Below are 12418 nucleotides of genomic sequence, written 5' to 3'. Positions count from 1 at the left end.
TGGGCTTTTGGCATGATTGAGTTGTGACCGGCGATGTTTACTGCTAGGTACTGCTGATCCCGAACCGAGGTGATCAAGAACTGGGTTTTATGGTTATGGTGGCGACAGGATCATAAAAATCCTTTTAAAAGATAAACTAATACCACCGGGTCCATTATCACTCACCGCTAGGATGCTCCGGGTATCTGAAGTGTTGAAATACTTGTCAGTCGGCGGCCCTCTCATTGGACCGGTCCGCGTTTATTGCGGTGTTTGCAAAAATTGTTTTCTCCTGCGCAGCATAAAAGGCTTATTATTATGCACGGACGCGTCCATTTGGGGCAATCAAAATATTGATCGATCGACCGCACGACGTTAGGCTATGGGAATAGAGCTGTAAATGAATCATATAACTTGTAACGTAACGCGAATAGGATGAAAAGTTATTCAACAAGACAGCAAAATATTAAACAAACAATTTTGTATCATTTCTCAAGTTCTGTAAAGTACACAATCTTGCTACAATCGTCAATTGATTTTATTTTCATCATAATCACTTACTCAAGGCAAAACATTGGTGATGGTGTATCGAATAGACCGGCGCGTTTTTTTCCTACTTTCCCAACCAAAATAAGTCATGCATACCTCCAACACCCAGTGCCACCACAATCAATCAGTCAATCATAACAGGAAAAAAATAACAATCACTTAGCAACATACGTGACCGCTCTTTAATCAGTCCAAACCATTCCGATCATATCGTGCCGATTGGACCAGTTACTGGAGGCTGTAGCCTTCGTCCACAGGATCAGCCTCATCAATTACTCACGTCAGCGAACGCGGCCGCCGTCCGTAATTATTAGGATAATCATACATTTCCGCCCACCCACGCGCTTCTCCCTCCATAACCCGCTGGGACCGGGGACGGCTGCAGCGTACGCATGTCCTCACCGTGCACACTCGCAACGCGTCCGTCTTCGGGTGACTTCCGCAGGCAACAAAGTCACAAATCCACTGCATCATCGCAGTTCGCTCTCTGGCGTTGGCGTCACTGTACCGGGGAATCGCACTGGACGCTCCTACTCGAATGCCATAACAAGCCAGCCGTTGCGTGGATTTGCTGCGTGTAGACTTAATCTAGCCATACAACGGTTCCACTCGAAATCTCCTACCCAAGGGGAGGGCGCTCGAGACAACTGCGTTACGAGCTGGCGTATGGAAGCAATTTGTATCGATTTCACTGCTGGTGGTTGTTGTTTTAGTTTGGATTGGTTCGGTTTTTTTTTCGCCTTCTGCTGTAAACGATAAAAATCTGTTTGCTCAGTGGAAGGCGTCGGAATGCATATCACCTATAGCGTAAGTGTTTGGGCGCCAGGCGTTTGTGTAAATGGTATATCGCAGATAAAGCGGGCATGTTGAACAACGAGTTTGCTGTGTGATGATTGCACTTGATTCGATCAAAACGAGAGAAACATTGGGTAGAATTAATTACGCTCGAGACGATGGAAGATGACGACCATATTTAGGATCTGCCAGCAAATTAGTTATTTCTTAAAAGTGAAAGTAAATATTTAAAACAAGACATTTCGTCATAAAATTTTATTTTCTAAGAATAAACACAATTTTGCATTCCATTCACAACTTCCATTTTCAATAAATTAGGCAAGTCAGTTAGGATTGAAATACATTAACACAATACTCTTCATGTACATCGATAAATGTAAGAAGTCACAAGAAAGTATGATGATCGCTACAATTTATTAAGATCACCTTTTGCGATGTAATCCAGTAGATTTGGATCCAGCTAATCGATTCATTCTGTCCAATCAACCCATTTACATGATTGTACACGTCTTTTATTGCTGCAGCGTAGCAACAATAACGATTGGTCCATCAATGAAATACCGTCCTGCCTGATCATCGACTGACCGTATACTATTCCAGCAAAACATCGACGAGACTCATATGCAAATCCGCAGAGAATGATAATTATTTTAATTGATTTAAAGATCAAAAGCCAAGACGCTCGCCCATCCGCCTGCCGGTTGGAAGCCTTGACAAGCCTGACTCACCCCAAACGTGAAACTAGTTGGCAAGATTTGAATTTTGCCAATCGTCGGCGGTGATCCAATGCAGTCCAATGTAGCTCCACTCGCAACGTTGAGCGGCTATGTTAATGGATATTGCACCATTGCGGCATTGCGGCGAATGGAGGGAGTGCAAAAATGGTGGAATCATGTCACCGGCGCTAAGAACGTCACCAACCGCTGCCGAACAAGCCACCCCGCGTGACAGGTTACAGGTACAGGAACGACAGCGAACTGTCAAGCGGAGAACTCAGCGAGAAACGTGCCCGGTGGCGGTCTCTTATCAAACGGAGCAAAACCCGTAAGGTCCGCGTGCGACCGGTGAGTAATTTTTCAATTATCGAATGCACTTAGCACATTGTAGTACCTCCCGCAACAGGTTACCGATCGAGCACTAGTAGCCAGAGCATGATCGCGAATGTGAATGAGCAAGCCGTTGAAAATCTCCATCACCATTCAACAGAACGAGCCCATTTTTGTTCGAAACGAACGCTTCTCGGCGAAGAGGAAGGAGACCCAAGAGAGTCGCAATTAGCAAAATAAGTACAGAAACTGATCGTAACCCTGCCTAGCCGACCTTTCGGCTTAGCGGTAAAGATAAAAAGCCCCCCACGCGAGAGAATGGAACCCGGAATTCGACCTTTGACTGTTGAAATGCAAAATCGTTGGGGTTTGTTCTGTGTGTAAGCATTGTTATTTTAATCTCGTTGATATATTTCTAATTAGTTTTAACTTTTTGCAGCTTTTCTTAAGACGTCATTATTGCAAGTTCTCAATGCTAGATTGGTCTAATTAATAGTGCAATAATAAGAGGACTCATAAAAAGCCCCGCTTAGAATCCTTGATCCTCGGATTTATTAAAAAAATTATCCATTTTCTAGTGAAAAAAATCAACTATATGCATCTATTCTACGAATACGATGTAGGCTCTATCAATTCCGTATGTCAATGACTTAAGCCTTGAAATATTTTATCCATGCAGTGCATAATTATATGCAACCAAATGGCTCAACATACTCTTCAAACATAAGATAACGTCGACGAGGTTTAAAGGAATATAATTACAAACCGTTTAAAAATGAAATAACTTAATAATATAGCTTAAGATGTTCTTTATTTCAACGTGAAGTAAAAATTAATGCGTGAAGTAAAAATAAAATCAATACGTAGCATACGATACCTCGTAAAATCTTAAACGTTTCAGCATATCATTGGTATAAACTAAGCAGCATTTGAGGATCGCATAGTAAAAGAAAGATTAAAGATTTCAGGGCACAAATTCTTTAACTTGTCTTTAATTTTAACTTGGTTTATCATGGATGATGATTAAAACTAAAAGACAGAATGAATGTTTCCTGCCAGTGTTCGCACCAAGGTATCTTGCCGGTGTAAGCTATTCCATTTTCAACGAACTAATCAAGTGAGTTTCTTTTTTTAGACTGTTCTTTACGTCGATTTGATTAGCGTACAAATTTATTAGAGTATAAGCATTTTATATTACAAACCCTTTTGGCCTATACAACTGTATGTCACTTTGCTAAGTCATTAACGATATTATGTTTCCAGATAGTGTATAATCACAATGAAAGTCACAGAATGATTTTTCCATATAAAACATATATTTTACTATACATTATGTTAACGCCAAACAGAACCGATTTCCAACACGAGTCAGTCATGTAAAAAAGCAATTTCTCACGATCATTAACGAGTGACGGAAAGCCATTACAAGTGTGCGACGTTGATGTTGTCGATAAAAGCGAACACATTTTCTCAGTGCGGCCACCCTCCCAAAATGCTGCTCCCATTGGGGATGATATAAAATACTTTATTGATCGTATATATTCATTTCCATATAGTTCAACAAACATGGGTTACTGACACTCGGTTGACAATCACCCAGACACCTTTACGTACATACGCCGTACATTTGCAAGCATGATACAGAACACACCTTTTTGCAACTTTACGCTACACCATTTGTATTGTGTGCGGTTTTTTTTCGTTTTGTTTCTGTTTGCCATGTAGTACTAAAATCCAATTTGGATCTCACTTGCTCACTTGTTTGGGACGAAATTTATTACACCCCTTTTAAAAGACATGAAACATTTAAAATGCGCTTTACCTCCATTTGCAGGACGGCTAGGCAACCTTGTCGCTGATCGATCGCTTTGACTGGTTGTTTGCTGGCCATGTAAATCGGTTTTTTTTTTATTTCCTTTGCAAACCCTTTTGTACATCCGAAAGCACAACGATCGAGCAGATTCCACTTACACCATGATTGGCAAAATGCTTTCAGTTCACGACTCGTCAAAGCTTAATGCAAGTAATTTGTATGTAAATTTTCATTCTCTTCCAGCATCAAATCTACGCAACGCGAACATTGCGAGCATTGGAAAGGTTTGCCACAAACAAAAGGGAAACCAAAGAGGGATCGTATTTCTTTTGGCAAACCAATTGTGCGTGTCCGATGACTAATCATGCGCCGCCAGGCAGCATGAAAGTAAAAACGCTTCAAAATTGAATTAGATCAGGGGAGTTCCGTGGCACGAAGTGGTTGATTAAAATATTTGCATACCAAAAACGGTCTGTCACCCTCGGTTCTACTCCCTTGGATGGTAGGAAATGGGGCCTCGGATCACATACCGTAGAACCGTGTGGCTGATTAGTGTGCCATCGGCCGATCGCAACGGCAACATGCTGTGCTGAACAGCGGTACGGTTCTCACCTCACGCCAACTAACAGCCGAACCTCCTGATGAGGAGAAAATAAGATGCAAAAACAAAGTAGAGAGCCAAACGAATAAACATCACGTTGCGTGTCGTGTTGAACAGCGTCTAAATACTTTTATATGCGCATAATTTATGATTTAATGCTTGCTCGATCTCTTAGTTGGCTTGTTCGTGTGGTGAACATTGGTCAGCATGCGGGACAGGACAGGACACACACTCGCTCACTGGTCCGCTCTCCGTCTTCCTTGTTCCAATGCTACGATATTTCCGCTCATCTAGTGTTCGCCTTCCAATGGCATATGCAGTACCGATCCAGCACCAGGTATAGCCGTCATACGGCTGTTCGTGATTTACCTATTACAATATCACTTATTTCGCTGTGCAGTTCGTCCCCAAAACAACCCACTAATGTTCCGACGTGCAGGTCGGCGAACATTGCTCAAACACATCATTTGACCGCTGTTTTTCCATGCTACTTCGCTAGCTAACGACACACGCTAACCAACAGCCGCCCGGGTGTCCTTTCCCCATGCTTAAGCATCCATGCTCGGCCCCATCCGGAGGCGATTGGTTGGCGGCAGTTGGTTTATCGGAGAGCCTCCGTTGTACGCCTGACGAGCGTCGACGCCTGCCCTGCAACGGTGCTAAAGCTCGCGATCATGACAGACAAATGGCGCCATTTGCGATGGTGTTCCTGCCCCATGCCGCTGCTACCACGACGCACAGCCATCGTTCGGCAACGCCGACATTATTAAAGTTGAATTAAATTAAGTGCGCGTCTTTGCGAAATGTGTCCACCGGCGGTAACCGGTGGACTCCCGGTATCCATTATGCAGCCACCGAAGAAGTCTCCTTGAGGATGTCTTCACCTTTTGAGTGTACACGGGCGTAAGCCGGCAAAGCCATAAAATGCCACACAGTTTGCAAATCAAAAGTGAAGATGAAATATAACAAAAAAAGGGATAGAGTTATTACGGACCGCGTGATTGAGTTTTCGGGGGCCGGTTTTTGGGTGATGCAACGGTGCCGGTCGATTCAACTGCCGGGGCCGGGTTTGCATATCCTCCGGGGACGGTGGCGACCGATGGCAGGCGGACTCGTCTTTGCCTTCTGGTCGATGGCCGACCGGCGTAATTAGTGTCGTTCAATTGCACGCAATCGTTCGCTTTCAAAGTGGATGAATGTTTAATTGCAGTGCCACGTATCCCTGGGGGTGGTAGTATTTTTTATGCGACATTTGAAAGGTTCCGAGCGCGAACAAATGGGAGCAGTGAAACAAACAAACGAACTGTTGGATGATACTGCCAGAATGGCGAAGAGAATTCCGATTCAATCATATCTGGAGCATGCTGAGAGGCATCTTCTTGTGCGATCGTAGCGGAATTATTAAACCAAACAATATTTACCACTGAATTCATAAATATTCAGAGCTGCCCTTGTTTAATGTCAGTTACTTATTGCATTTCAATTCAGAATATGACAATAAGCTTATTTACTTCGATTAGCATTTAACTATCTAGTATATCTGAAATAATTAGCTTTTAACATAAATCACCAATACTGTACTCCCAGAGTCTCTCCGATTAAACTTCCATACATCATAATGAATGCAACGCTACTACGCTACTAGCTCACGTTCTAACCCTACCATGGATCACGATCTCACCGGCACTGCAAAACGAGGAACAACAATCGTGGAATATTTCCCACCCCAACTGCTCAGAACTTCTATCGCTAGCCACCGCATCCTGACAAGATCACTAGCAGGGCAATATCTTTTTGGTGATTCGCGAGCCCTCTGTGACCCGTGGGATCCCTTTGCTGGTGGCCCAGGGTTCGTCGTGGTTGCCGCAGGATAGAAAACCTAACGGCACATTGCCTTGCCGAGCATTGACACTCTTTGCCATCGGGTAATAACCTGAGGGTAGGTGGATGCTGCAGCTGTACTGTTTATGTCCATCGTAACGGAGCGTACGGTTGTGTTCCGAAGGGTAATGAATATTCAATCCGACAACCGATTGGCTATCAACTTGGTTGGAGCGTTGGTTAAACATGGGTTTCTTCATTACCATCGTTTAGTTCGTAATCGCTCGTAATCGTTATGACAATGATTTTGTTTTAACAGTGTGCCATCCTGTAGGCATGAAGGTATTTCTAATCAACCAATAGCTGCTTAAATTTATTTCTGTGGACTGTGAAGCTCGCTCTCGTGGCTAGTATAGAGAGTATGTAGTATAGCTTATTTTATGGTTTGCGATGCATGTCCTTAATTAATGTACATTTTTAATGGTAAGCAACATTGTTTGATTAAAATAAATTTAAAACGATACTGATATATTATACGGTAGGACATACATCGGTGAGTTAAGTGCCAACAGCTATAAACTATATGAATGTAACCATTGTTCTATAATTCAATTCCCCATTGTAGCCGTTCATGGGTGGATTGATATTATTTGGCCGAGTTTTCCTACCAGGCAGTCCCAACCAGTGTCCAAAAATCGTCAACACTACCTTGAAGCAAAACCAGACAACAGCAAAAAACCACATTCCACCAGCATAAGTAGCGATACTCGTAATTTGATCAGGAAAAAGATAATTTTATTTTCATCCCTCCATTTCTCATCCCGGCGTCGGCGTTCACTGTTTTGGTGCGGCTGAGCATGGAGCACCACACAATTGCGCACCCATAATTATGCTCTCGTGACTATTTAAGAGGTCCGAATGAATGAATGAACAAACAACCCCATGCCGGTTCGGTGGCATGCGGCGTATACAGAGCTGCCGGTGTTCGCATTCCCACTGGAGCAGAAAGAAAGGACACATTTTTATGATAATGCCAAATTAGAGTCGGACAAGTGTCGTTGGATTGTCTGAATTGTGGTTCGCCGGTTCGGTTCGATGGGTGGTGCGATAAGATTTGGCACGACGTGATGCAATGTTTGCTATTCGCGGTACTTTGAAGCATTCCCTTGAAGGATTCACGCTGAAGAGCACAATCATATACTTCGAGTGAGTTGCGACTGGATATTTACTGGTTTATTTGAGTGTCTAATCTGTGGTTTTTAAGATTTGTTGTTAGCAGTAAATATTTTACTTGGCAGTATTAAATATATCGAAAGATTTGCTGTGTTCCGTCTGGTTGAATGTGCAGCCTTGTTTCAACGACCGTTGCCTTAGCAGCTCACACAGCTGAATGAGTGGAATCGATTTCCGAAACGCCGTCCCTCGGATAAAATCATGAATCGTTTAACGCATGGAAAGCAAGCAAGAGAGTGAGAGTTAACTCATGACAAGGCAATAAATGAAGAGAAGATGCCGTTTAACGGATGGAGTTGGAACTCATTTCTCACTTGCTTTTGCTCTTTGGGACCGCGATCACTTATTCGCGATCACTTCCCTTTCTTTCTGACTGTTGCATAGAAAGTGAAAATGAATTTAAATTTTTCTTAAATCATTTCCGTTTTTTAACATACTATTAATACAATAACCTGTACTACAGCATTGGCATTTTTATGTACACCTTGCAGTTTTTTTATTATTTGCATTATAAATAACTATCCTGCTTTCGTTGCGCTGTCACTGATTGACTAATCACTCTTCAAAAGCCGGTTTTTCAATTGTGAAAAAAGGGGTTGAACCAGAAGGCCGAGGCACATGAAAGGACCCGCTGTGATTTGTTCATTGATTTATTTCCGTGGAATTCCAACTGATGCTATCACTACAAACACAATTCAATATGGTTTCTCGGGAATCGCAACAAAGCATGCTGTTCTTGGACATTAAAGTTTTAAAAGATTACGACGTAGTGCTACTGTATCTTTCGTGGCACAAAGCGTAATTGAAACTCCTTTTAAAACGTTCATAAATCTTACGAAAAATCTATCAGATTGCTCACTGGTGAAGGTTTACAAGCCACAAGAGACTAATAATTTACCCCGGGTGAAATCATTTTCAATCATTGCTTTTCATCGCCTCGTTTTAGTGACTTTGAGCCGCGTAGAACAGTCGGCAATGTTTTAAAATATCGGCAAAAAGTGCGGCCCAGCGCACAAGCGTCGAGCAGGTCTTCCAAATTTATCAACGCAGTACCGGTGCCACCCAAGAGGCACAGCATGTGATTCCGACCACCGAACGGATCGATCGATCGTTCCTGCTCGATCAATGTGCGATCGAATGGCGTATGCAATTCTTCGTACGCACCGTTTACAAACGGGAACGGTCTACTACGCAGGATGCGGTTTCGGTTACCGCAGTTGGGGAACCACCCCGGTCGGTCGCTAAACCGTTGCGAGTTAATTGATTTATTTGGTACAGTTTTGAATGAAAAGAATGGTAAATTATACACTCTCCGGACGTGTAATTGACGATTGCACTAGTGCACTTAAGTTTTATGGCACTTTGGCGAACAGACAAGTATCTCGCCCGCCACGGTAGCCATTTTGGACCGTTCACAAGAGCTCCAAATTACCGGCTATGAAGACATTAGGGTTGTGCAGTTGATCATGCTCACCGGGCAGCGCAATAGCAATCTTCATCGCATTTTGTGTGTCCCCAGTACAGTTTACAGCTTCCTAGGCGCAGAAACCTTTGCAACACCCCGAGCGATCTTTTGGGGACCTATTTAATTATTTAGTTTTGCATGCATGGTGTCCCGAACGAATGCTCCCCAGAAAAACGGGGGCCACACACACACTAGACGGTTTGGAGCGGGTAAGTTATGGATGAAACGTTACTGGGGCTTATCGCTCCAGTTGAATTTTCGGAATCGTTCGCTTCCTGGAGCACTTAAGCAGCATGCGTGTTTAAAATATTTTACGATCACCATAACCCAAGCGCCCACCGTATCCACCTTCCAAGGTGCTCCCGTTCGAAGGGTAACGAAAGATCATATCCCACGCAGTGGATCGGCTGACCAACCCAAAGCATCGACATTTTTACGACAAATCAATTAGTTTATTGCGCGAAGCAACGCGCCCATGAAGGTTCCTTCCCGTGCTGTACCATTTGTGTGCTTCGCAAGAGCGAACAAATCTCTCACGAAACGAAGGACCAGGTTATTTACACTTCGATTAACCAAATGACCACGTGTGAGTGACTTTTGTTGGCATAATTTATCACCAAACGCTTTAACGCACCTCCACGTGCTGAGCTTCGAAAAGATTTAAACGAAAGATTTTTTACCACAAGCGACGAACCTCACCAGTTTCTCTAACATGGCCACTCGAGTTGTACCTAGAATCAGGAAACATTATTCGCCAACGGGTTGCGAAACACAACAATTGAATTTTTATTATTATTTCCACTCTTGTGTCTTCATACCGCACGAGGCCTTGAGCTGTCAAGTGTCTTTTAATCCCTCGCCCGCATAAGTATGTGATCTTGCAATTTATTGATCCTATAAGTTCCGCGCCAGTTTGTGTGGAGGCTGTACCGTGTGGTGTTGTATCGATGCTTGACGCACCGAGACACGCCGTCCTGTAATGCTTGATGCACCACAAAACTTAACCCCTCACGATCACTTTCTTTCTCCCGTGCCTGGATGGAATCGGTTTTTTTGTAGGTCCGTTTATTTAACCGCGTGTCGAATATCTGGTACATTTACCATCACTCAGCATCGCTAAAGAGCTACGAATCGACGCCAAACGGCCACTTCGTCGGTGGTCCATCCGTTCGCTGGAGGACTTGCAAACCTTGTGCCTGTGCCATTTGGTTGCACGTACAGAGCAGAGATGTGATGGGTTCCAATGTCGGGCTGTGATCGAGCGTGTGGCTCGAAGGCGGTGGAGGTTGTTGGTTTTCGTTACTTTTTTTGTTCCTCATCCAGCTCTTCCCACCCTGTTTGGGAGGGACGTCCGGAACGGATCGGAGTAGTGTTGTGTTCATTCGCACCGCAAGTTTCGATCGACGAATTTCCGTCCACAAGCGTTTTTCATTCGGTGCTTGTGATTTTTTATGCGTTCTTTTCTTTGCAACTCTTCATTTACTGTTATTGATATTTGTTCGCACGACTGAACTACGATCTGACTTTTGCCACGGGTCTTAGCTGAATCGTACCGATGGGGCCATTCCATCAAAACGGTTCGGAATCGTTTCAACCTGGGAAGATGATTACCGGCCCGCTCCGAACAAATCATATGTCGACCGTGGACAGACTGCGTTCGATACATCGGTGTCAGGAGCATGGTTCGCGACCGTTCGAAGCAAAAGTGAAAAAACAATTAAAGAACGCTCCAAACCGAACGAGATAGTGGAATTACAGTTAACCAACTGTTAATGCTCGTACGGCAATCGGAAGGTTCGTTTTATTGAACGTTTTCGGATCACAGCATTGCGCTAACGATGCACAATTATTCGGTTTGATTATTTTTATGAGCCACTCGCGGGTAGAAATGAACGCACTTAAGTCGGTTGATGCTGGCCGTTGAGCAGGTTGATTGGATATGTGATCTGATTTCGAGAAGGGCTAGCAGCCTGTACTAAAGACTGTACTAAAATCAAATTGTAGTTTTTTTATGATTGAGCTTAACTTCTACTAGTTTTTCCGAGTATTTTATAATGCATGCTGCAATTGTTTTGAACTATCGAATATTTAAATCATTTAAAAACATTAAATCAAGGAACATAAATTACTAATGAATTCTATTTGAGTTCCAATGATGTTTTACGACACGCGATGTTCGGAAAAGTCTTACTGAAACATGTATCCGGATTGAAATAACTTTCCAAAACATTATATAAGGTAAAGTATAAACAATATCCATAATATTTTATAGTTCGACTTACCTTTAATCATCTAAAAAGTATCTCGCACGAATTAATTAAAACATAATATAAAAACCAGCCACACACCGCTCAACATAGCTCCAGTTAAGCTTAGCTCCACTAGCATGTGCTCTAGTGACACTGCAATAACTTAATTAACTCGTGATCTCTTTACCTTCCTTCAACCACTTTATTTTTGTTTGGCATGCAGAAGGAAAGAAACTGTGAGAAAATAACCACACTAGAATGGCGGGAACACAGAGTCACCGCAGAGTAATCAAGGTGAAAATTTCAGGTGCTTTTGCTCATTTTCAATGAACTGTCACCTTGGTGCATCGATTATCATGTGTTGCGCGACTGTAAACATTCGTTCGTGTACAAAATGAGCTTACTGTCTCACTGTGTATCTAATTATTGGAAAATGGAAGATTACCTATAAATAATATCGGTCAAAGCGTATTTGGAAATTGCAAGAAATTCCCAACATATATCCTTAAACTGTTGATTAAATTTTTTATTATTATTTTCCATAACAAAATTGCTTTCTTACATTTATAATAAATTCGCCATATCTCCGTTCAAATTGGTAAATGAAGCAAGTTACGCACCCAACCAGAAACACCCAGGCACACATCGCTAAAAGCACTAGTTTCCATTTCATTAAAAGTCTTCAATCAACACCCAAATGTAATGCTTGCTCAAGTTCACCGATTGCTCACATGCGTTAGTGTGTCACAGTGCCTCGGGAGGCGGCGTTTTTGCTTTCATATGCAAATTATTTCACTCCTGAACCACTTGCCAACAACTGCTGCTTTCGGTGTGCCTTTTGAGCACGAGTTCCACCATGTTACCGAC

The sequence above is a fragment of the Anopheles moucheti genome, chromosome 2, assembly GCF_943734755.1.
Source record: "Anopheles moucheti chromosome 2, idAnoMoucSN_F20_07, whole genome shotgun sequence".
NCBI classification, from domain to species: domain Eukaryota; kingdom Metazoa; phylum Arthropoda; class Insecta; order Diptera; family Culicidae; genus Anopheles; species Anopheles moucheti.
This window is presented reverse-complemented; position numbering follows the sequence as displayed.